This window comes from Notechis scutatus, chromosome 4 (assembly GCF_049901735.1).
Source record: "Notechis scutatus isolate UNSWTSFEM ecotype Mainland chromosome 4, rNotScu1.2, whole genome shotgun sequence".
NCBI lineage: Eukaryota > Metazoa > Chordata > Lepidosauria > Squamata > Elapidae > Notechis > Notechis scutatus.
The window spans coordinates 133,179,508-133,207,372 of NC_142012.1; the positions used below are offsets into that span (position 1 = coordinate 133,179,508).

Sequence of the window (27,865 nt, forward strand, 5' to 3'; positions counted from 1 at the left end):
CTTACCGGCCTAAGCCAATCCTTCATATCTGCTACTAATTTAAGGTGGTAGTTTGTCTTATATATGATATCCACTTCTGTCAGACATGAATTTAAATGAGAAGGTTCAGTATACAAAGGTTATTCAGGTATCAAGTAAATAATTTTGATAAAGGTATAGGTGACATAAAAGAGTAGCCTAAAGTTTTAGAAAATTAATGTGCAGGAGATCCTGACCACAGCTAGGTTTTTATGATGTTATCCCTACTTTGTGATAGGTTATTGTTACTCTTTTTTCGTAAAAGTTAATAGGATAATTCATTCCTATAGGAGAGAAGAAAGGGGCTGTAATTGGAGAGAGTTTATATGCAGCAGGGCTTGTCAAACTCGTGGCCCATGGGCTGGATGTGTCACATGCTGGCCCTGCCCCACCCAGTTTAGCGAAGGGGGGAAAGTCCAGATATGTCACGTGACGATGCCATGGTGACATGAGTTTGATACCCTTGGCATACAGCTGAATGACTGTTCACTGTGCTGTGGTAAGTTATGATGTGTTAGTCATGATTAATAGAGTAAATGACAACTGGAAGAATTTGCACATTGTGCTAAAACAGAAAATGCCATCTTGTAAACTACAATATTCATCTTTGTTAGCTCATAAGCTAAAAACAAATAAAATCCATTATTATTTAGTGGACTGTGGGAATTCATCTACTGAATTTTAGGAAAGAAAGTAAATGAACCTGGCATTATGTTAGGCAGATAGTACATGTGGAAAAGCTTGGCTCACTTCAATAGTTATCTTCCTTAAAGAGTCTTTGTCAACTTTGAAATGGATTGGATCTGTCACAGCCATTTTCTCCATTTCTCAGCTTGAAGTTTCGGGGGAGGAAGGAGCTTTGGAATATAACACCAGACATCAACAACTTACTATCTTGTGGGAACCAAGGTCATCCTACCAGATACTCACCAGAGACGGGAAAAGGGTACCAAGGAGATGCCAGAACACCTAATTGGACAATGTGATCTGTGACAAGGAGGGAGGGAGCTATCTAATCTTTAATTATACTGAAAGCACAGGAAAACCAGAGCTGGTTTGTTTTTCAACTGTGCTGAAATGATGTATTCAATAAAGCAGTTCTTTGAGAAAGCCAAAAGTCTCAGAGTTTCTGAACTGGTTGGGTTCATTACTCGGAACCTTGTCAGTCCTAAAGTTTGGCCTAGTTCAAGTTGTGGTGTGCCTGTTATTTGGCTCTATGCATTGTGCAAATACAAAGTTTATTTTGATCTGATGTCACCAGATAACTCTGGGCAGTTCACAATACACCAAACCAGTACAAAAACAATGTAGCAGAGACAAACAATAGAATTAGACCTGGCCAAATAAAACAATGCTGATACCAGCAAACTTCATCCAACAAAATGGGCATCCAGGTTTTTTTGGCTCTTTGAAGCATGAACAAGATAGGAGTTATACAGATCTTAGGAGGAACCTCATTCCAGAAGTTTAAACCATTCTTCATGGATTAGAGAATTGCACAAATACATTCAGCCATAGATTATTCTAGAACCATAGCATAACCTATACCATACCCCATAAATTTTGCATGTTGTGTGAGCCAAGCTAGTTTCTCACAAAACTAATGGGACTCATCATCTTTATGCAGATTTCATACAGAAAATTAGGAGCTTGGCCTTTCTTGACCAGGCCACCCTCTAGTGATAATTGTATGGTTGAGTGGTAAACAGTATTTCTGTTAATTTTAGTATTGGAGACATATGATCAGAATTTTTTCATATATCATGGTACTTGAGACTGGGAGGGGATAGAACTCTTAGCATTTAGGTGCCAAACATAACCAAGTGGCTTTTAGATCTGAGGTTTGTTTATTGTTTCAGATGTTGACCAGCTCAGTTATAAATAATGTTCCCTATTCTCATTGTGATGACCCTTTGTGCAAAGCTAAGATAAGCTTGTCTGTTTTGATTGGAACAAAATATCGTATGTGAAATAAGAGGAAAATTGGAGTAGTGATTAAGGTATCAGACTGGGAGATTGTGAATTCTACTCTTCCTTTAGGAACAGAAGCTGTTTCTGTTATTCTGTTACTGTCTCAAGGTTGTTTTTGTAAAGAAAATTAAAAAGGATTAGTACATATACCACATTGAGTTGAAAAAAAAAATAAGTTAGCAGCATATAAAACTAATGAATTAATAATATTCCAAGAATTATGGATAATATAAAGACAATTTATGGTCAATCCATCAAGATGATAATGGGTTCGAACTGGTAAATTCTAGTTCTGCCTTAGGCATGAAAACCAGCTGGGTGACTTTGGGCCAGTCACTATCTTCCAGCCCCGCTCCCCTCAAAGGTGGTTGTTGTGGGGAAAATAGGAGGAGATAGGAGTATCAGATATATTTGCTGCTTTGAGTTATTTATAAAAATAATAAAGACAGATAAAAATAGATAACATTTTTTTAAAATGTCATTTAGATGTTAATGACCACTTCATATGTTTCATGTGCAACATCCTCAAATATAAACTGTGATTTGTACATTTGTGGGGTTTGATACAAAAGAGATAATGGCATTTTTTTTTTAAAAAAAAGCTGGCATTCTATTGAACATATTGCTTCTGTTTTCTGCTTGGAGGTAGGGTACATAAATTTTCTACAGCATATCAAATTACTGTTTGAGGGAGCATAATGCATAAACTCACTTCCTGAACATTTATGCTGGTAAATCATGTGCATTAATATATCATGGTTTACATCTACCAGTTTTAAGTTCCTATTTTCCAAGGCAGCTTTGATTCAATATAACGTACTACCTTGTATATTATATAGAAATATGTCTTTGATTCATTGCATGAACATGCTGATGCACAGACAAAAGTGAATTAATTCCAGACAAAAATATCTTGATGCTCTATTAAATAGTCAATTATTATACAATTAATGACATCTTTGAGTAGCAGGACATAGTAGTGCAACAACTGCAAAATTTGTTCCTGAACAGAAATACTACCAGATAATATATAAAAGGCAGACAATGAAAACAAGGTTTAAACTTTTAAATAACTCTTCTATTTTCATCATTACATTGTAGGTTATAATGTGTTTTCTTCAAAAAAAGAGGACATTTTATTGCACGCTGAAAAAAATCAGGAAAAATAAGGTGCTTTGTCTGGGATGCAAATTTTATATTAATAAGAGTCCTCTGGCAAAGAACTTAAATTGTTCATTAGAATTTAAAATTTAATATATTTTAAGAGGTAATATATCCTTGATAATATAAAATTATTTTTGCTGTACTTGTTAAACTGTAATGGAATGTTACAGTGATGAGAAAATCAGCAACAATAAATGATTCCAAAAACAGTTACAATAATCAGAAAATGCCATTTATTACATGGAATATTTATTTATTTAAAAGACTCATTCAGCTGCCCACCTTATGCATCTTAAGCACTCATAACAACATAAATATTATAAAAAGAACAAAGTTCCAAAATCAACCTTCCCCATTCATATTCAAATATATTGGGTTCCAACCTCATCTTAGCCTCATACTTAGGAGACCCAGCTCTTCAAACCCTTCTGGGATCATGGGAAATTGCTATGTTCCATAGGGCAGAGGCTGCCAAAGACAAAATGCGCTTCCTAGACCTTGTGATGTAGTATTTAAGGGAATGGACCTGGAACATATCCACCCTATCAAACTTGGCGGAATGGGCAGATATCTTCCAAGAGAGGTCCCAAAGGTGCTTTCTCAAAAGGCAGGGCCAATTTCCTTGTTTTTGCTTAGAAGATGTTTCACTTCTCATCCAAGAAGCTTCTTCTGTTCTGAACTGAAGAAGCTTCTTGGATAAGAAATGAAAAGTCTTCTAGCCAAAAAGAAAAGAAAAGAAAAAAAGAAAATCCAGTTGTCTTTTGAAAAAGTACCTTTGCTACAATCATGACCTGGATTGACTGAGAATCTCCATAGACACTTCCAAAAGAGGTGGTCTAACAGTTAACCTTGTCCCATATCATTCAGGGCTTTGAAGGTGATGGCCAATACTGGGAAAGAAACTATAGACCAGTAGAGCTCACATAGTAGCATTGTAATATGGACAAAACATGTAATGGCCAGACTTGTGCATCCCACTGCCTTCTGGAGCAATCATAATTTCCAGATGGTCTTCAGGAGCAACCACATGCAGAGAATGGATGCTCACAAATATTTATTTCTTTAGTCTGAAGTGTTACAGCCCAGGAATATATTACACCATCTCCTGTTTGTAAGACCTAGGCTTTAGTCAGAGGATTTATTCTGGATGCAATTTTATTTGAGCTTCTATACCAAAGAAATGTGTGTGTTTGTGTGGGGAGGGAGGAGGTGGAATTCAGTAATAGTAAGTGATGCAATAAATCTTGTTCAAATTGCCAGGTTAATAGAAAGTCTCCAACCTGTAACAAGAAGGGTTCAGACACTGATTTGCCATCTAGGCTTTCATGTCTGGCTAATGCAGGAAGTTCTATTATAGTGAATGTCAACATCTGAGATAGTGAGAATTTCTCATAACATAATAACAATGCAAGGTCTGGATATGGATGACAAATGAAAATTAGTTTGTGACCTCTTATAACTTTTACAGTGCTATCTGTAAACTTTTCAGAATTCATATACCTGCCAGGACAAATTTCCTAAAACATAATGGAAATGGTTAGAAGCCCCTACCCCAAAGAAGGATGATTTTTAGTTATGCTTCTGTAGTTTATTCTGTACTTGACTTTTTTTTTTTTTTTACAGGGATGATGCAGACCTATTTTATCTTTTCTGAGTGATTCCGTTTTTGAAGAAGAATTTGAATCTATTGAGCCAAAGCCCTGTAAAGGAATATTATTATGTGCAGAGGTGGTATTCAGCAGGTTTTGACCAGTTCTTGAGAACTGATAGTGAAAATTTTGAGTAGTTCAGAGAACTGACAAAAACCACCTCTGACTGGCCCTGCCCCCATCTATTCTCTGCCTCCTGAGTCCTAGCTGATTGACTGGGTCTTCTTTTGTTGCCTTGCACAGGAGAACAGAGCTGGAAAGCAGGTTAGTGGAGTCAGGAGGGAACAGGATTTAACAGTAACCTTCCCCTGCCATGCCACCAAGCCACGCCATGCCCATCAAGCCATGCCCAAAGAACCGGTAGTAATTTTTTTTTAATCCCACCACTGATTAGGTGGTCGAGGAAAATTATAATGTCTGCTGGAACAATCTATTCTGAGTCTGTTGTTCATTGGAAGCTGTAATCCTTGAGCTAAATATTAGCAGATATCAGCCAGGGCATAGATTGAGAAAAGAATTTGAACTTCCCTTTAGACCTTAAACTATTTCTCAGGAAGGATGGATATTGGAAGCTCTTGGAAGATAGTTATTGTGATGCCATCTGATGCACTGGAGAATGAGCCCATGCTAACATGGCAATAAAACAGGCATCTTTCCTATAAGTGAAACTGGAAGGGGATGCATTTGTAGGGAAACATCTTCGCTTACGCTAGAACTTAGAAAATGTATCCTGTAGTTTGAGACCAGCGCAACTTCAGTTTCTTGTGCATAGTTTGAGTATTACTGATTATAGCTGAAGAATGGCTTTATTTCTCCCAAACATATTCCAATGATAATCTTAATTCTGCCATCCATCTTGTAGTAATCACTTTTATTCTGTTATGTGTATTCTACGTGCCCAGAAGATGTAAGTTTTGGGTTACTGATCATTGGCTTAGAATAACACTTAGTCTTTGTTTCATCCATGCCAGTTGAACTTGGGATGGATGAAACATGAGTCCATTCCTGCCAACCATTTTCCATTCCATAATTCAGTGCTCTTCCTCTTCTTTCTCTTAGGGTCCACTTTTTACAGCCACACATTATGTTAGAAAAACTATTTCTTTAATTGCTTGATCTTTGATATGACATAAACATATTTATTATTCATAATTTTGAGTGCCTTTGTCCTGAATATAAATCTAATTATTTCTCTAGTTCATTGCCACCTTTATCTGTTCTGTAGCATTAGAAAACAAAATTACCTTCACTGTTTTTCAGTTAGGTATAGGAGAAGGACAGGCAGAGCCAGGGAAAGGGGTAAAAAGAAAGGATCAGTTTGGAGTTCGTACAAATAAATTAAGCCCAACCACCCTTGATTGCTACTGAAACTTACCTAGCTCTAACCAGGTCTGATGATTAGTTGAGAAGATGCCTGTGCATAGGCTTTTAGCAATAAATAAAATTGAATATTCACATGTGGACCTGATTTTTCATAGCTGACAGCTGTGAATTCACTAAAAATGCAAGTTATAATTATCTGCTCTCTTGAATTTCAGTTTTAACTCTTATTTTCCATTTGTATTCACAATAAGCCTTTCGAAATCCTTACTTCAGTTAAACAGCATCATCAATTTGTACTTTGAACTCCAGTTTAGTTCCAATCATCTCAATCTTTTACATTATACAACTGTAATTTTTCTGCATGAAAAATAAATATTAATCTTTTCTGGTCATTTTTATTCTAAACCATTATTGCTAAAAAAAAACACCCAATCTTCCTGCAATTCCACATTTGAATACAATAAATTGGAATACATGTAATATGTTACCGATAGACACTATGGTTTCTATAGAAACATGTAAATTAAGATTTTAGTTTTTCTTCATACTCTTTTTAATATTTGGGAACAGCTATTCCTCAGAAAATATGTCCCTTAGTAAATTTGTATATTGGTATCATACAAAATAATGGTGACAAAAGTTGCAAATATTGATGAGCGTATGGGAAAGAATACAAGTTGTGAAAACTAATTAACTTCATGACTAGTATATTTTTTTAACAGAGATGACTATGTTAATTGCATTAAAATTTACATTTTAAAATAATATTAATATATTGCATTTGTGTAGACTTTTATTCTGGAGTTTGTTTTACTGATTTTTTTTTACTTGAACAGTAGCCATTTGTAAATATTATAAAGCAATAGAATAAATAATAAAGAAGTAATTCTACATTTGCCCATCTATTCAACTTTTACAATCCTACATTTTTATTCATATTATCATTTCTTGCTATTTGCTGTAGAATTCTTCATCATTGCACATGTATTAAGTGTATGAATGTTTATGATAGACAGGTTCATTAATTCATGTGTTCTTGACATGCATTTGGTTAGAGCCAAATGCATTTTTAGCAATTATCTTTGTGAATGTCTTTTACTCCAGTTCTTTGTATGATCTCATGACATCATTAATCATCTGATTTAAAGTTGTTCCAATTCAGTTTTTTTTCACCTATTTCTATAAAATTCAGGTTGCTATGCTTCATTTCCACTTTGAATCAAGAACTTCAATTTGTCATAGTCATCCTATACCATGTTCCAAGTCTATGTGACCTTGTAAAATGAGAAACTCTTCTTCCATTTCATGGTGTCAGCTATCAATATTCTTTGTAGTTTTATTCCACCATATTAAACATCCACCTCTAAAGTTCAATATTTTTTCTCCATATTTCACAACTGTTTTCCAGTCTGGGCACTTGTCATCTCATATCCAATTTGTCAAATAATTTCAGCTGTATCCATAGTGTGTTTTTAAAATCAATGTATAATTGATTTGTTGGTGCTTTCTTTGGGGCTTTTTGAGCTTTTTCTTCCATATAACTTGGCCTTTTTGAAGTCTGCATACAATGTAATTATCTTAGTTTTACATCATTCCTTTTGACATCACTGATCCAGGGTTTTAAAAATGTTTCTATCCTGTACTATACACAGTTTTGATGAAAAGGAAGGACATGGCTTTAGTGGTTTTTTTTTACTATTATCATTGTCTTCATCACCTCTTATGAGCTCATCATATTCTCTGTCTGTGGATGCTTTGTAACTAAACAGCCTTGAAACTTGAGATTCTTTGTCATGTAGGAGAACTTAGATAAATATAGAAAACCATAACACAATATATTATATTGCTATTTTCTAGTCTCTAGCCACATTAGAATTTCCAGCTCACATTGCATTTTCTAAAAATATAATGAAAACCTTAATCCTCTTCAATTAACATATACCGTATTTGCCGGCGTATAAGACGACTGGGCGTATAAGACGAGCCCCCAACATTTCCACTCAAAATATAGTTTTTGTTATATACTTGCAGTATAAGACGACCCCCCACTTGGAGGCATGCTTTTCAAGGCAAAAAGTCGTCTCATACGCCGGCAAATACGGTAAGTTGTAACACTTGGGGTATTCTGGATATAATTCTTGATTGACACCCCCAACCCCTTTCCCCCAAACTTACAAAGCCACCAAAATGCTTTAGAGAGGCAGCTTCGCCTTTCTCAGGCTGGCACTCAATTCCTCTCCCTTTCTTTGTGACAGCCCCGCGTGCGTGCCATCGGGACCCAAGGGTGGGGGGATGGACAGCTGCCAACTCTCTCTCTCTCTCTCTCTCTCTCTGTGTGTGTGTGTGTGTGTGTGTGGAGGGTAATTCCGGCTATCTCTGGCCTCCGCTCGGTTTTAAAGTCGCTTGGCCGGTTCCTGTTGAAGCGCGCGCTGGCCGGGAGACGCGGCGCCGGGTGGAAGCTCGGTGCAGGGAGGCAGATCTTTCTCTTAAGCGGGGAGGGAGGAGGGGACAAGAGGAGGGACGGGACGGGACGGGACAGGGGCGGGAGGAGGGCGCTCGCCTTCTTCCACCGCCCACCGGACCCTTTTCTTCCCAAGGGGACCCTGGAAAGCAGCTCGGGAGCCGGGTGGCCCTGCCCAGCGGGGTCCCATCAGGAACTTCCTGAGGACACCCCCCGCCCCAAGCACAGCCCTCCCGGTCTTTCAAAGAGGGAGGAGAAGCGGGAGGAGCAAATTGCCGCCCCGCCCCGCTGCCCAGAAGGAGGGGCGCCACAGTCCACCCCCACCACCTTCTCCCCCCACTCCCCGGGCCATTACGCGGCTCGGGGCTGGCTGGGCGAAGCGGCCCGCCAGAGACCCTCCCGCTCCACCCCACCCCACCTCCAGATTGGCCTCCGCAGCGCCCGAGCCGGGCGGAGGGTGGGTGGGTGGGTGGGAGGAGGAGGAAGAGAGACTTCGGCTGGGCTTGAAGGGGCTTCGCAAGTTGTGGAGCTCCGCCCCGTCGCTCTTGCACCGAGTGACAATGTATTTACCGGCGTATAAGACGACCCCCCACTTGGAGGCATGTTTTTTAGGGCAAAAAAGTCATCTTATACGCCGGCAAATACGGTAGGTAAATTCATTATGAATTTACCAATGACCATAACATTCTTCTATTGATGGACCTTTTTCCTTCAAATTTACTATAGGCAATAATGCTGAACTTATGAATAAACTCATTACAATATCTAGGGTGTCTAAAGCAACACTGTATGGTATACAATATAATTGGGGAAACTTTCTTGTACTGGGCATTATGAAAAGCAATATTATTTAAAATCATTTTATTTACTTTTATCTTCCATATATCATAAAATATATCTAGATATACTGATATAAGCATTTTATGAAGTATTCTAATAGAAAACAGTTATAAAAGGATTGGAACTGAATGAATGTAAAATGTTTCATTTCCCAAATCTTTTTTTCCTTCACAGATGTACAATATATGGAGTTTAACAAAGTTGAATGAATTACAGGTAAGCAGTCTAACAGTCCACTGAGTCCAGTAAAAATTTGTTGCTAATAATTTGTTACCAGCATCAGAGTAGGCACAAATTTCATGAGGGAATGTCTATATACAAAATCATAGTGGCCATTAAGTATTATATGGTTTAGCCGTGCTAATTCAGTGGTTTTGAACAAAATGCTATATCTGCCACGCAGATTACTAGCACCATAAATAGGTTTCAGAGGACTACCTATCAAAGAAAATTTGGTGCCTGTGGAGAAGTGGTATTTTGCTAGGAAACCTGAACTAGACTGGGGATTGAAATTTTTAAAATTTCCTATGATCCTCCATATAAGTGAAAGTTGGACTTTGAAGAAGCAGGATGAGATTTTGTATAAGATACCTTAGATACATCATGGGCAGACAAAAAACAAATGAATGATCAAACAAATTAATCCAGAGTTATCAGTTGAGGCACAAATTATCTCACTTCACACACTATGTGAAGACCCAGCTCTCTAGAAAAGACCTTAATGCTGGGAAAGGTGAAATAGTCCTCAGTGGAATGATATCTACATGGAAGGAAATATGCAGTGGATATCCCAAGGTTCTGTCTTAGGTCCAGTAGTCTTCAATATCTTCATAAACAATTTAAATGAGGGGATAGAAGGGGAAACTCATAAAACTTGCAGATGACACTAAGCTAGGGGCAATAGCCAATACTTTAGAAGATAGGCTCAATATCCAGAAGTATTTTGACAGACTTGAAACCTGCGCCCTATACAACAAAATGTAATTCAATGGTGATACAACTAAGGTTTTACATTTAAACAAGAAAAACCAAATGTACAGGTATAGAATAGGCCATACATAGCTTAACAGCAATAACTGTGAGAGGGATCTAGGAGTCTTAATGGATAACTATTTAAATATGAACCAGTAGCGTGTGCGGCAGTTGCCAAAAAGGCTAATGCTGTATCAACAGAAGGATACTATCGAGGTCATGTGAAGTGTTAGTTCCACTTTATACTGCTTTGGTAAGACCACATTTAGAACATTGTGTCCAATTTTGATCACAACAATACAAAAAACATGTTGAGATTCTAGAAAGAGTGCAGAGAAGAGCAAAAAAGACAATTAGAGAGCTGGAGGGTAAAACATACAAATAGTTGCAGGAATTGAGTATGTGTAGTCTAACAAAGAAAAGGATTAGAGATGACAAGATAGTGGTTTTCTAATATTTGAAGAGTTGTCTTAGGAAGAGGAGTCAACGTTTTCTCCAAAGCACTGATGATAGGACACGAAGTAATGGATGGAAATGTATCAAGAAGGAATGCAACCTACAACTGAGGAGAAATGTCCTGACGGGATTAACCAGAAAAGCTTGCCTCCAAATGTTGTGGATGTTCCATCACTGGAGGTTTTTAGGAAGAGATTGGATAACCATTTGTCCAGAATGGTATAGTTTCTCCTGCTTTGGCATAGAGGGGTGGGACTACATGACCTCCAAGATTCCTTTCAACTCTCCTATTCTATATTCTGTGTTAGGGTCAGAAAACCAAGAAAGACAGATTGAGGTTCTTTTTTTTTTTGAAAATTTTATTTGGGTTTTCACAAAAACAAAATACAAATAAAACATCTTTTTTGAAAATAGCATGGTCCCAGGTTATCATTTCTTCATACAGACACAAAACTCAATTTCATGCTCATTTTTACATTCTATTCCATATCTTATTACCATTTTATATATTCTACATAATTTTCCCCCTCTTTTAATTTTTTCAACTTTGTTTTAATTATCTCAATTCAAATCATTATATTTATACTTTTGTCTGTCCTGTTAAAATTTCACATTATCTTTTCTTATTAAGCAAATTTTTCCCTGTAGTTACCAATTAGAGTATGACACCTTTATACCCTTTAATTTTATCCATTCAAGCTCTTATTTAAGCTTCAATGTATAGCTTTAAGATTTTAGCATTCAATATAATACATAACTTCCAATCGAATTCTGCTTGGTACATTCTTAAAATAGACACTATATTCTTAAAAAGAAAAAATTATATATATATGTAAATAAAACACATTCCATTTTTTCCAAGAAAAAAAAAATATATATATGTAAATAAAACACATTCCATTCCAATTCAATTCTATCATTAATATGCATTAAAATCTTAACATCTTTAACATTTCTTTTCAATTGAATATCATACTTCCTTGGGAACACTTACAAACTTTCCATAGTTAATTCTTTTTTTCCCATATTTCTCACTTATATTTTTATAAATCATTACTAATAATTAAAAATGTTCCCTTTTAATTCTCTCAATCATTTTAATTCATTTATTTATTAACAAACATCCCACTGCATTACAATAAATATTTTATCCATCATCATATTTTCTAAAGTTATTTCTATTTGTAATATAACAAAGCTATCTTATGTACCTTTGCAGAATCCCTTTTACAATTAAATTTTCACCCATTATCTCTAAACAAACTTATGGTTACAATCCTTATATCTTTTCCCTGTTTCTCCATTTCTTGTTTCTGTCTTTTACAACTTCTTTTCCTTGCCTTCTTCCCCCTCTTCTTCTCCCTCCCCTTTTTACCCCCTCGTCTCTCTACTTCTAACTCTCTCATCTGTAATCCCCTCTTCTGTTGCTTTCTAATATTATACTTATCTTTCAAATTGTTCTTCTTCTTTTTGGTTGTTTTTCTAATCTTAAACCTTTCACTCTCTTTTCCCCCTTTTCTTTTTTTCCCCCACTTAAAATTATTTGATCATTAAAGATGGCTTCTTCCGGTTTGAGCTTCTTCGGTGACAGACCAAAGCCTTGTCTCTCCAAGGCTTCGATCCGTGCTTGCCGCTGGAGCGCCCCGAGCCGGCTGGTTTCAGGGCTAAGCCACCCCGTAGAGGTGGTGAAGAGGGGGGAGACTGCCTGCAGGGTTGAGGGGAGCCGCATCTCTCCTCCCCAGCTGGCCATTACTCCCTTTCCCGAAGGTGGTTGTAGCGGTGGTCAGAAATGGCCACCACAAAGAAGAATTCAACTGGAAAAGAATGTGCAGGAGGAAGATAAGAAGAGAAAGTTTTGGTTGACTGGGTCAAACAGCAAAAGCAACAAATAAGGTACCCTGGAATTTAAACTTAACAACATTGTTCCCAAAGAAGATTTTGAAGCTGCAAAGGAGAGAGAGAAGGGAAAGGATTAGGTTTTTTTTTTCTTCCCTTCCTTATACTGACAGCTAAGAGACTTAAGCAAGAAACTGGAAAAAAAAAATCCACTTTGACATTAATAGGCATCTAAGCTGAAAATAAAAGTCAAAAGGATAATAGAGATTTCTGGACATTTAAAAGTTTTTAAAAGCTGGAAAGGAGAAAAAAAAAGAATAGAAGGGCAGGATCTGGAAAAATGGAGAAGACTGCCTGGAATTAAGGAATGGAACTGTAATTAAAAGGAACTTACAGTGAATTTTTAACAAGATTCCTCAAAGATACATTTTAATGGAAACTTGGTAACAAAATAATAGAACCCCAGGAAGAGAAAGTGAAAAAAAGAAGCAAGTAGAAACAGCCTTGGATTATTTGGATTACTTGGTGATTTTTGGATTTTGCATCTAGATGACTAAAATTAACTGGGTGGTTGTTTAAAAGTTTTTAAAATGGTATCACTCTTAGAAGAACTGAAAATGGAACTTAAAAAATGGAAAGAAGACACACAAGAAGGGAGAAGTTCTTTTGGCTTCGTGTTTCAATTCTTAGAACAAGAAGATTGGGACAGATGGAGGTTCTTATAAGCAGTTCTTTATATATATATATATTTAACAAATTTTATTAATTTTCAAAAACAATACACAAACCAACAAAACATAAAACATAAGAACATAGAACATCTTTTAAGAAAGCAAATAAAACATCTTATTTAAGTACAGCATAGTTCCAAATTATCCCATTTCCATACAAACACAATTTAATATGCATCTTATATATTCAACTTCATATCTTATTACTCTTTTTCCAATTTCTCACTATTTTTCCCTTTACTTCTATTCAATTTTATTCATTAAACTTATACTTTCATCTATCTTATTTACAATTTCATATGTTCTCATCCAACAATCTTAATTCTCAATAAGCAAACATAAACAAACAAAACACGTAACATGAAAACATAAAACTTCTTTTTAGAAAGCGGCTTAACCCCGGGTTACATCTTTTTGTACAGACATAAATCAAATTCATGCTCACCTTTATATACTATTTCAATCTTATTTAACATTCTATACTTTCTATATGTCTTCTCCCCTCTTTTCACTCTCTTAATTCTATTTTATTTCTCAATTTAAACATTATACTTGTATCTTTTGTCCATTCTTTTTCAATTGTCTATTTATCTTTTCTCTTTAATACAAATTTTTTCCTGTAATCAATGGTTGAAGTATGACGCCTTTCTATCTTTCCCCCAATTTAACACTTAAAATAGTACATAGTTTCCATTCTGATTCTGCTTAGTACATTCTAAATAACATTAAAAAAATAATATAGTATAGTAAAAAACTTATAATATAGTAAAAAACAATGTTCCATAAAAAATTAATTAGTTAGACTCTATTATTAAATCTTAGATATTTTACACATTCCCTACAATATTCTATTAACACATAGAATATTCCAGTTTTCTAACTCTATTTCAAATACAAATACTACAATACAATCTTGTGTACTTTTGCAGAATCTCTTTAAATCATATTTTACCCTTTATCTCTAAAAAACCCCCTGATTTTTAGCATCTTGTTTTAAGCCTTTATAACTTCTTTTTCCTTTTTCCCTTCCTTTCTTGTCAAATCTAATCTTTTTACCCCCCCATCTCTCAATCTCCACCCTTTTAGTCTCCCCTCTCTGCTGTATTTCTCTTTTCTGTTGCTTTCTGACATTATATCGATTTTTCACCTTATTTTTCCCTTTCTTGGTTGTTTTTTTAAATCTTGAATTCTCCATTTTCTTTCCGCCTTTTCCCTTTTCTTCATCAACTAAAATAGTTTGTCCATTAAAGATGGCTTCTCCTTCTTCATCCCAACTTTCTGATTGCTGTATTTCCTGATAGGTAGAAATCGCCATTTCTAAAAAGTGGAAAACAGATCCAAAAGAGCCCTTGGCTTCTTGTTCCTCTTCTTTTAGCTTTTTAAATTCGATTTTCAGTTCTTCCACAGATAATGCCATTGTTTTATTTTTATTTTTTTAAACAATCCAAGTGTTTTTAAACTTTCAAAAAATAGTTTGCAAAAGTTCCAAAGTCATCAAGCAATCCAAATCAACCCAAACTGTTTCATTTAGCACTTTCTTCTTTTAGTACTTCCTCTTCCTGGAGTAGAGTTCAATTACACAATTCCAAAATGTTTTCTTAGAAGTCTTTATTACAATTTAATCTCTGATCTTATGAACTCCAAGCAGTCTCCTCCAGCAGAATTTTAATATAAATCATTTGCCTCTCCCTTCCCACTTATAGCAAAACAAAAATTGATTTTAAAATATCAATATTCAGAAATCTTTAATGTCTCCTTGGCTTTAATTTTCAAAGTTAATTACCTTCTGTTGCCAAAGCGGGTGTTTCCGATTTCCATTGCTATCTCCGTAGGGAAGGAGAGTGAAGCAGAAAAAAACCTTTCCCTTTTCACTTTCATCCACAACTTTTTACAATCTTCTTGGGAACAATGTATCCTTTAAAGAGCTAAATTTCCAGGGTGTTCAGATGTTACTTATTGTCCCAGTTCAGCCAAAGACTTTCACTTTCTCCACTTCCTCCTGCACAAAACTTGTCTGGCTGAGAGGTTCTTTGTAGCGGCCATTGCTGACCGCCGCTCCACCACCTTTGGAAAAGGGAGTTTAGCCAGCTGAGGAAGGGGATTGCGATGTCCCGAGACCCCTGTCCGGATCTCCCCTGTCTTCAGTTATCCCTACAGGATAACTATAGCCTCCAGATCCAATTGGATCGGAGGCACTCCAGCAGCGAGCGTGGCAGGGATCGCACACAAATGCGAATTCCTGCCACCGCCAAAGCCTGACAAACCAGAACTCCTAAGCAGTTCTTTAATGTTCCTCTCAATTTTTGCCAAAATAAGGCAGGCAACTTGCACCATTGCACACATTTTCTGGGAACTCCTACTAAAGTGCAGTCTTAAATCTTTTTCTCCCACACAAACTATCTGAAATTCTTTTCCTCTTCTGGAATGCATTCCCCCTCTCCTGGGAATCCAGACTATATTCTGTCACAGAACAAAAGAGAAGAGGATGTATCCTTGATTCTGAGAAAGTAAGTGAGCTCCTTCCCAAGCCTACACCACTTTCAGAGGGTATAAATTCTGTCCACTATCAGATATACAAATATGTATCTCAATAACTAAAAGCAAAAATCTTCATAAGTAAACATCCATTCATGGATGTAAGTTTATTATAGATTTTCTTTATTGTATCTTCAACCCAGACTTTCCAAGCTGCCAAAGCAAAACCCACTCTGCAAGTTTATTTATTTTATTTATTTATTTGATTTGCCAATTGTTTACAAGATAATAAGTATAAGTGTATACATAGTAGTGAATACATGAAATGGGTACATATAAGAAAAATAAAAGAAGAATAAGAGAAACAATAGGACAGGGACGGTAGGCACGTTGGTGCGCTTATGCACGCCCCTAAGTTATGCTCTTGTGACAAATGTACTGCCTGAGACTAGTACTCTGTATTCTGATGTTTGGATGTATGTTCTTAAAACTTTATCTCTTGGAGGGGGGGTGCTTTGAGTTTATTTGACTCCTAGTAACTGCCTGGAGAAATACCTGAAGTTTTATTAGCAAGGTTTGTCAGAAATGGCTTGCCAATGTTTCTTTTCAAGGCCTGAGAGAAAGTGACTGGCCCAAGGTCACGCAACTGGATTTGTGCCTAAAGGGGGACTAGAACTAATCATCTCCTGCTTTCTATGCTTTAACTGTTACACCAAACTGGCCCTTTTTAATTATCTTAATTATTGTGGCTTATATATGCCTCCAAACCAAGATTACTTCATTCTACCAGAACTAGCCTCCAGCAGACCATAAGTTCCTGTACTGCTATACAGTGGTTCATCGATGAAGCTAAAACAGCCAGCTAAGTGCCACAATCATTAAAAAAGGGTAGGAATTTGTGGTAGGATTTTTTCCCCCTGCTTACTCCAGATACACCATGTCAAGTGAAAATGGATTTCATACTTATTTCTTTCAGGATATTCACACTTCACGACAGAATAACTGATATGAAGATGAATTATGTACAGTTAAATTTATTATGAACTGTGCAATTATATATTGGTCCAGCATTGCAGCCTGACATTTTGCAAGAAAAACTGGAAAATGATCTTCAAAGGCAAATTTGTTAGAAAGAGAATTTGGGCACCAGAAAAGAATTCTACCTGCTTAATTCTGCTTAAACTTTCTCATTATGTAACTCCTCTGAAAAGGTTGCAGCACCTCAGGGAACTATCATATGCTGAAATTGTGCCAAGATCTAGTTGAAGCACAAATCTTTTAATATTGCCCTGTAATCAAGAAAAGCAAAGCTGGACATTGGTGCTTGAAAGTTCAAGAATTGAAAAACTGTGAATATCATCTATTAATATTTTTCTCAGATTTAATTTGCTCCAATCCCTTCGGGAAAGATGACTAAACAGAATGTCACAAAAGAAAACTTTGAGGAAAAATGCCCATAAACAAATCTTTATTAACAATTTTGTTTTTTTTGTCTAAATATGATCCATATATATTGTAATACAAGATGGATCCCTAAATAACTGCAAATATTTATGGTCTAATGCTTATTCTCAAAACCTAAATAACCCACAAAGTGTAATGCCAAGCAAAATGTTACCATTATTTTGCCTGTCAACCACACAGCTGCCCTGTATTCAATCTATTAACTTGAGATAATTTCAAGGACTAGATCTGAAAAGGTTACTAGCTTTGCTTTTTATACTGAGCAAGATTTTGGATTTAATTTTTCATAAAAAATCTTCACAGGAAATTTGTCCTTGATGTTATACTAGTCACATATAATACATAGTTCATAATTTCCAATTGTTGTAACTGCTAGTTGATTTTATTCTTCACATTAGTTCATTTATGAACATAACGCATTGTGTTAGGACTGGCAAAAATACAGGTTTGAGTCTTAAATATAAAGATAAGGATAGAAAATAGAGAGATAAAAATATAATATGGCCACCCATCTCATATACATGACTCTGGGCAGCTAACAATTAAAACCAAATAGAAACAAACTAAAACACAACCAGTGGTTAAAAACATAAACAACATAAACATAAAACATAAACATTAGGGCAGCTCTGGTGGTCTAGAAGTGGAGCTCTCACATCACAATCAGGAGGTTGTGAGTTCGATCCTAGGTAGAGGCTAATATTTGGAATAGATTCTGCTGCTCAAGCAGGGAGTTGGACTAGACCTCCAAGGTCATTTCCAACTCTGTTATTCTTTGAAATAAGACCACATAAATAGCAGCTGAGAATACCAGACAATAGAATAACCCACAGAATTGTGGCCCAGTCTTGAGAGCAAAGTTTTTAATGTGAAACCCAGAAGGCGACTTTTTCCTTGAAAATATTTCACTTCTAATCCAAGAAGCTTCTTCAGTTTTAAAAAAGTTCAGTTGCCTTCTGAAAAACACCTTTGGGACAACCATGATCTTCATCAGGAGTCTCCAACCTTGGCAACTTTAAGACTTTGCTGGCTGAGGAATTCTGGAAGTTGAAGTCCACAAGTCTTACAGTTGTCAAGGTTGGAGACGCCTGATGATTGAGAATCTCCATAGACATTTTTTTTTTTTGAAAACAGTTTTATTAATTTTAACAACAAACAAAAACACATAAAACATAAAAACATCATCCTTTCCTTCATAAGTTTACAGACAGTGTATCGGTTGGTTTACCACTTTTTTTTTGTGCATCCATTTCATAGTCTCCATTGTAGTTATATTACATAATAGCTCATATTATCAATCAACAATTATATAGCCTGATATCATTATTAAACAATCATTTGACTATAATTTTATTAATTCATACTTTAACGAGATAACTATAGTTTACTTAATTTATTTTATAGCAAATCATAAAGTCATACCAAGTCTATCTTAATAAAATTTTATAAAGATAGTACCAAAGAAAACAAAAGAAATATGTATTCATTGTTTCCTAAAGTTCTAAATATTCTATTATTATATTTTATTATCTAGCCATTGATAGAAAAGGTCCCAACTTTCATAGAATTGTTTATCTTCTTGTTCTCTAATTTCAAATGTCAATCGACTCATTTCAGCACATTCCAATATTTTCTTAATAATTTCTTCCTGTGATGGTATTTTCTCACTCTTCCAATTTTTAGCAAATACAATCCTAGCCGCTGTTAATATATTTACAATCAAATATTTCAAATTTTTATTGTATGTATCAGGTAAGATTCCCAATAAAAAAATCTCTGGTTTTAAATCTATATGTTTCTTTGTCATTTTTTCCAACCATATGCGAATTTTAGTCCAATATTTTCTAGCGTCCTCACAAGTCCACCACATATGGTAATATGAGCCAGGAATCTGATGACATTTCCAGCATTTTTCAGATTTATTCTTGAACATTCTTGCTATTCTTGTCGGGGGAAATGCCACCTGTAAAACATCTTATACAGATTTTCTTTGTATGCTGTTGACATTGTCATTTTATAGTTTTGAGACCACCATTTTTGCCATTTCTCTAAATCAATCCCATATCCAAAATTCTTCCCCCAAACAATCATAGTTTCTTTAACTTGTTCTTCCTCTAGTTTAATTTCCAGTAAATAACCATATAATTTTTAATCACTTTTTCATCAGTACCTGTCAAAATCTTATCTAAGTCAATCAATTCATCATAAAATCCCTGTTTTAGAATCTTTAACATACCTTGAGTGTATTTGCGCATATGAAAACGAATTCATCTTTATACCTTGTTCTTCTAGATTTTGCATCGTTTTAAGTTCACCCTTTTCATCCAATATTTCCCCATATCTAACTGTTTGTTCCTTCTTATATGTTATCGGATAAGAAAAAGCTTCAATAGTTGACAACCAAACTGGGATTTTCAAATAACATTGTCTCTTAATTTTCTCCCAGTTTAACCATAAAGACTCTCGTATATAATGTCTTCTAAAATAGCCCTGCGATTTAGTTCCCTTATACCACAGAAAAGCATGCCAGCCCAGTAATAAATCATGTCCTTCTAGTGTCAACAATCTAGTCTTTCTTAATGTTATCCATTAGGAATGCCAAATCCTCCTCTAGTTCTAGCATCTTGTAAAGTTTTAATTTTATTCTCGCTTTCTTGCCTTGCCATATATACTTCAACACAATTTTATTTAAGTCTTCAAAATAATCTTTGCCAAGCCTAATTGGTATTGTTTGGAACAAATATAAAATTCTGGGTAAAATATTCATCTTAATTGTTGAAATTCTGCCTATTAATGACAGTTGTAGGTTTTCCCATTTCTTCAGATCAAGTGCTATCTGCTGTTTGAGTTTAATATAGTTATTCTCTTTCAATGTAGTACATCTTGATGTCAAATATATCCCCAAATACTTAACCTTATTCGTGACTTGAATTTTCAATTGGTCTGCCAGTTCTTCTCTTTGTCTTAATAACATGTTCTTTGTCAGAATCTTTGTTTTATCTTTATTTATTTTCAAACCAGCCATCTCATAGACATTTTATTGTGAAAGTTCTTTATGAAAAGCCAGCAGGTTTGGAGTATCATCAGGGGATGATATTCCAAAAGACAGGAACTACGGCATAAAAGGTTGCCTTTCTGAATCCTGCCAGATGACATTCTCTTGTAGATGGGACTCATAATATGTTTCTCCTGCATGATCAGACAGGATATAATAATGATCTTCTACTTGATGGCTGTAGACCTATTAATTTATCTCCACCTTTATGACCTCCAAGGGGTGTTGTAGAAAGAATTTTCATTTACAGGAAATACACAAGGCAGCACTTAGCTACTTATGTTCTAGAAGCAGAAATTTCAATAGGGGGAGTACTTCTGCTTAGGGAAATTTAGAAAATAAAGAAAGTTGTCTTTCATGCCTAAGGCAGTACTAGAACTCACAGTCACCTGGTTTCTAGGGCAGCATCTTAACCACTACACCAAACAGATCCTTTTATATTTATATGATTTTTCATATATTTTTCATGGCATACTGATTAATGAAGAGACCCATATAAAAATTTCTTCTGAGATAGACATTCAATTTCAGAGACTCTATCCATGGAATTATGTAGAGGAATTGAGCTCTGTAAAGGGGAATCACTATATTAATTTAATAAATAATAATGACAAGTATACGAGTTTTCTAGCAGAATCTGTCTTAAAGTGGACTTCAAGAGCCTGGCTCCTAACTTTTCATGTTCCATTAACCAGGATATAATAGTTGAATTCTTTCAGGTTTTTTCAGCATTGGCAATCCAACTGATTAATTGTTGATTATAATGATTTTAATACAACTATGATCACTTTGCAAAGTATTATATTCTGGCTTTTTAAAATAATCTTTGATTGTACGAATATTTCTTGTTACATATGATTGTGACTAACAATTTTAAAATTGAATCTAAATGCTGTTCTTAATATACATACGCACCCATGATTATGAAACCATAAATAAAGTTGTTTCTCAAATATCCATAGATGGCACATTCTGACAGCTTCGGACACTTCATATATGCTTTTTTAATTAAGAGTATGCTTAATTTTATATAAGTTGTTGAATGTTAAAATGTCACTCTTCTCTGAATCTTGATATACCTTTTGGGTTCTAAGCAGGATTAAGCAAGAAAAAAAAGAATATTCATAGCAAAGAATAATAGGGTTTAAAGTGGAATATGAATGGGTTATTTTATTGTGAAAAGAAATGTACACTACATATTATAGTAGGAAGTTGTCCTTTAATTCCAAGCATGTGCATCACTATCTTCAATCAGTGCTTTCAAAATCCTTTTATACCACAGTCCTGCATGCGATAGAAGGAAGAAAATTCCATTAAGCATTAGAGCTTCCAATCAAGTAAAAGTATAAAATTACAGTCAGGACAATGTAAATCCCTGCTTAAGATAGACGGCTGGCACAGGCATTAAAGACAGGTAGGAAATCCACATTTTTACACAGAATATCAAGAGTTAGTAGAATCTGGAAGATCTGAAGACTATTGATAATGGGTTCCATTAGGGAATTCACTGATAGTAACACCTAGTGGTGTTCAAATTTCTTTTATTACCAGTTCTATGAGACTGCACTTCTATGTCAGTGCTGGTGAGTAAAACAGCTGAGGTGCGGCAATCCACTCTGCTGTGCAAATCAGCTGAGCTAAAAATAAGGAAATATAGGACATGAAATGGCAGGGGCTGAGTGGGCGGGGACAACTATTCACCGGAGCTACCAGTTCGCTAGAACCAGTGCGAACCAGCAGCATCCCACCACTGGTAATACCACTGTTTACCCAAAACTGAAGATTGCTTTTGGTTTGTTTCATCCAATCTTCCTTTCCATTCCAAACTTGTTTTAGCCAGCCTTAGTAGGGAAAGCATCTTTTATACCTATGTAATTAAAAAAAAACAGTGGGTCTTATATTTTGTCTTAAGTAAGTTTGTAATCTACAGATCCAGATAAACAAATACTGCATCACTTTATTGTCTCTAAACAAACTAAGATTAATGCAGATAACTATCTTATTGAATAGTTAAAATAGGTAACCTTCCCAATTGCTTCTGCTCTACATTTCATTATTGCCTTCTTTCCCAAAGCCTTACCTTTGCTTTCTGTCAATTATTTTCAATAAAGTTCTCAGAATCTTATACATTTATTTAGAATAGATTGATAAGAGTGCTGTGCATAAAACTTATTTGCCTTGAAGTGCTCTTAAAAACAATATTTTAGTGTTTCATTTTGAAAAGAACCATAGGTACAGGGGCACATTTAAGTATTCTCAATTAGAAATTACAATATAGTATTCTTAAGGCAAGAATAGGGATTGGTTTTCATTGCAAGATAACAAATCTGTATTAAATAATGCTCATTAGGATAATGGAGACATTAATCGTGGATCTCAAATGGATCAAAAACTGTCAGCCCTTCAAAACAGTACAGATAATAAGCACAAACTAAAAATACTAATATTACCTTTATTGTAAGGTTACAGTAACAGAATTTTGCAAGTCTGAAAGCACTTCTCCCTTCCATTACATTTATTTTTAGAAAAAAGTCCCTTCTGAGATGCTTCCCATCCTTATTTCCTTCTATGGGCTGAGATATGCATAAGTTGTCTGGGTTATGGCTCTTCTTCCAGTCTACAAGTCATTTTCACATTCCATTATGCAAATTAACAGTGTTCCTAAATATAACCCACAGTACATTTTGTGTTATTAAACTTTTAGTATTGAGAAGGTAAGCCTCCTTGCCTTTCAGAAAGGACCCAGATTTGCCAAGGAGTTCTTGGTTTCCATGGTAAGCATGAACTTGTCTGAAGTCCCATATATAGCTAGACACAATCCAGTCAATTTCCATACAATCTCCTCTTCCTTAGGAAGATTATGGAGAAAGTAGTGGGGAATCAGACAGTGCTAGATGACATAGTTGACCTTTCATGTCAAGATGTTAAATATATACAAATACATAAGTCTTTCAAAAAGCTAAAATGCATGAAGAAAAAGAAAGGGTAGTTCTTCTGAAAGGACCATATTTTGTTATTCGTTATATTTTATTAATTGATTCTTCATAAAAGTCTTACATTCATCTTTCCACATTGATGGTAGACAAAAAAAAAAAATTACCTGCAAAGCTTATTGTATTTGTTTATATTCAACTCAAAGTTCATATTGTCTACCTGACAGCATAGACAGAAGAGTGAATTTGGCAGACAGAGCCAGCAAGCCTGGATCCATTCCTTTCTCATTTCAATTCTTGGCAATATCAAGTATTTACACAGGGGAAGATAAATGTAGATAAAAATAAGAACTGAAATAAATGTGCACAATGTACATTTTTCAAGCATTCATTCAATTTTTATCTAGATTTCAATAGCCTTTTTATAGCACAACCTCCAAAGTCTATAAGCAATTGCATTTGACAACCACAACACTAAAAGGATTCTTCACATTAGTCCTTGGAAGAAGAACCACAAAAACAAGAAAATAAAATTTCTGAAAGAATAAAAGGAAGAAAAAAAAAACAACGTATCTATACAGTAAATGCATATATGCCTAAAGATGACTTGATTAAATTCTAGTCCCCTATATCTATATTTGCCTAATTTATATAACTATAAAAGTATAATTACTACCAGTTGTGACAAAATTTAATGTACAGACATATAGCTATATTTATCTGGAAAATACAACCTCTCCTTTCTGAAAAGAAAATGAAACGAAACAGCTGCTAGCACTGTAAATAACAGGTAATACATCTGTTCTCCTAAGTGTAAGTTTTACTAGGTTAGTCCTCTGTAAAGGTTTGGCTATAGTACTAGTTCATGCTGCTTATGTGATAGGTAAGAAGGTGTGGGGAGAGACCTATCATAATTGAAGGGCGTTTTATTAAACAAGCATTGTAAATGGAATGAGTAATCTTCAAAAACAGTGAACCAATTCAAGTCTGATTGACAATGGAATTCCTCCTCTTGACTGACATTTAATTTGGAATCAATCTTCTTTTGAGATATTTCCTTTAGCAGTAAAGAGAAAGATGATTTAAACTGGAATAGACAAACAAGGCATGTCTTTATTTCAGAAAATGTGTGTGCAGGGGAGGAGGGAGAAGTCATTGTCATTGTCACAAGAATATAGACCTGTCTTTGCATCTTCCAGTTCTATATGGTGAGACTTTCCCGGTTTCAAAACTATGTCTCAGGTTAGGCCATGTAGATAGTTTTGCACAAGATTTTATCTGCCATTTCAGATTTTTAGAAAAAGTCTGTATTTATGTATATGTTTATGTTATCTACATATTGCCTTGCCCTGCCCCAAAATTACCAAAGCAGTACACAACAATCAAATACACTTGTATCAAATGCAATAATACATAGAACCAATAATTCTGTGTTAAAAAATACAATTTTAAATAGTTCTAAAAATCTACATTAAAAGTTTATCTTAAGACCTTTCTGTTATTCATTATCACCTTCAGAGGCATTTTCCACATCATAGGGAAAGACAGAATTCATTTCACACTATAGTTTTTAAGCAATCTTCTTGCAATATTCTTAGTTCTGAGAAAATAAACTTTTCTTTTTAGAAAGCATAGAAATCCTCACTGGCCTTTAATTGTTGCTCTCTTCCCATCTATGAAAGCAAAGTTAAAAGTATGTGGGAAATGCCACCTGAGAACAGCAGCAGTATGATGAAATTAGAGAATTTTTTCCCCAAGGGATCAGCTTGGGTGGTGGATGATCAAATGTATAGAACACAGAACTTTCCCAACAATTGTCACAGTATAATGACTGGTTGAAAAAATAAAGATGTTTGAAAAAAAATACAGTTGATTAAGTTATAACAAAAGGTTTGTAGGTGTATTGCACCATGAAATGATGGCTCTATAATTTCTTATTTTAACCTGATAAAAACAAATTCGACAAGCATCTCACATGTGAACTGGGAAAACAAAATTGATACTTAGCTTACTAGGAAAGGTGACACTGTTAGTGACATTTCTAACAAAGATCCATTTTGAAAGTGACAGCTGCAGCCTTTATAGGACATTCTGCTTTCTTCTTTGTCAAGTTCTAACATTGTGGCTCCCAAAGAGGATTAGAATGAAACAGGAGCAGTCTGAAAGGCCACATCTTTCAAACATGCAACGCAGGAAAAAAAAAAAAAAAGCTTTGATCATTGTTAGTTTGCCAATTTTTGTAATATCTTACACACCTCAAATCTAAAAGAATGTTTTTAAATTATTAATTAATTTATTCAATTTCTATAGTAGGCCATCTCAGTCCAACCGACTTTCTATATGTTACCTAAATAGAGAAGAGTGTCATATATTGCAAAATAGGATATAATCATCCTCTTTGTTTTATGTCAAGGCAACTCTGAAGATACTCCTGACTTTGTCCACCACATTTCCCCTTGTCCCTATCCAATAACATTTTGACACCAACTTCACCTGTAGAAATCCTTTGTATCATATAGTCAAATACAAGATAAAAGAGCCAAACAGTAGATAAATGTTTAATAATGTTTAATTTTTTTTTCAATCATAAGCTTCCCAAAGATATATTCCTAGTCATTATGAAACAGGTTGTTAGAGTAGGTGAACACTAACTTTATTGTCTACAATAAAGATGAGATCTGAATTCTCTAAATAATCCATGACTTTGATCCTATCTTTGCCATTGTCCCATAAGGTCTGTTATTGCCTTCTTTTTCTTCCACTAGTTGCTGAAACAAAAGCTATTTTAACTACAGATGAACCTTAAATATATTTTTCTAAATTTCAACTTTTACTTAATGCTTCTCAAAACATCCAAAGATTTGGAATTATTTTACAATCTGACTGATATACTGATTATTATATGAAACAATAAGATAATTGGAAATTTTTGGACTGTTTTTTTTTACTTATAAGCTCTTATAACTATAATATGAATTATACATATAATATGTGTAAATATTTTTAATCTGTAATGAAAACTGAAAAGAAAATGGCTATGTACAAAAGCATAAGCTAAAATGATCTACATTATGCACATGTCTGTTGCTTGTATTCTGATACACTTTTGATAAAAATCTTAGTCATTGGATGTTCTTCTGCACAGAAGAGATGAGAAAAATGGGACATAATTTATGGCTAAATATTCTATTATCTTATTAGAGTTATTTTACAGACTATGGAGGTGAATTTATTAATAGTCCCTCTATGACCTATAACACTGATCTGGCATCAAAAGAAACATCTGCTAGATCAAAGGCCTTTCTACCTGGAGAAGACTAACTTATTTAAAGTTATTTCTTTTCCTTAAACTTATTTCCTTTTTCATATTTTTCATGCCTCTACAAAATTAATATAATCCAGTATTCTGGAAATAATATTCCTTTTTGCATCCTCAAAATAAGGTATAATGAAACTGAGACTGAAATGTGTGTGAAGTGGCATCAGATCTCAGCTTAACAGAACTATTTTTTTGACAAATTAAATTTTCATTGTGGTTATTTATTGTTATGTAAGAAAAAAACTAAGATGAAATCATTGCCCTTTACCCTTCTCTCAAGGAAAACCCTAAGGGATGACTTGATTCATTTGTAAAAACTATCCCTTAAAATGATTAAATGCCTAGCATAGCACTATTGGCTGCCACTTAAAAAAATCTTAAGCATACTATTCCTATGGTTAAATGAAAAAAGTTAACTTAAATTGTGCTTTATGTGAATTAATATTAAAGCTAAGGAACGACTTGCTAAGGAAAGGATGAATGAAACACTAATTCTTCAGTTTTAAGCATGTGGTGCTTTCTGAACTTTTTATCAGCTGAACTTTTCAGGACAACGTAGTATTAATATCTAAGAAATTCCTCAACAACATTTAGCCCAGTGAGTGTTCCGACCCAATCTGCTTCCAAGAAAGCAAACACAAGATAAAGGCAGAAGTATAATCTGTTTAAGTTTCAGCTAAGAATCCTGTTTCTTCACAGATAAAAGGTTGCTTCCAACTAATTAGCTCCAACAAGAAAGAGCCTTGCCAAGTTTTTTCAAGTGTGACAAAAAACAACATATAAGAAATAATTTACAAGAGTCTTCAAATACCAATTGTAATGTCTATGAGGCCGAGTTCAAAATTTCTTTGCCTTCTGCAAAGAAGGTTAGTTTCACAGCTGGCCTTTATCTTCTTGATGGGCCATTACCTTGCAGCCTTATTCCTGAGTCACCCATGCTGTTGTAACTGTTCTTTCTTCCGAGCAATCCTTCATGCACACGCACTTGGCACAGGCTCCTCGGGAACCTCATCACTGCTGCCAGCCCCCACAATCTCTGAAGGCAGCAGTCCACTCCCTAATGGTCCTGGCCTGTCATCTGAATCCTCGCTCTCCCCAGCCGTCTGCACCTGCTGCTGGCTAACCACAACAGTGGGTCATATTTTCTTATTTAAGCAGAGAAACATTGAAAGGACATCTTGGACACCATGTCATTCGG

The 27,865-nt window shown here is 35.0% G+C and overlaps 1 long non-coding RNA gene across 1 annotated transcript in view; it reads left to right on the plus strand.

The window, feature by feature from the left end:
• LOC148130920 (uncharacterized) overlaps positions 1-27,865 on the plus strand; it is a 90,141-nt gene that overhangs the window by 37,611 nt on the left and 24,665 nt on the right. Inside the window, exon 2 of the long non-coding RNA XR_015749468.1 lies at positions 9,601-9,649. This is a non-coding gene — a long non-coding RNA (uncharacterized LOC148130920). The remainder of the gene's footprint in view (positions 1-9,600; positions 9,650-27,865) is intronic.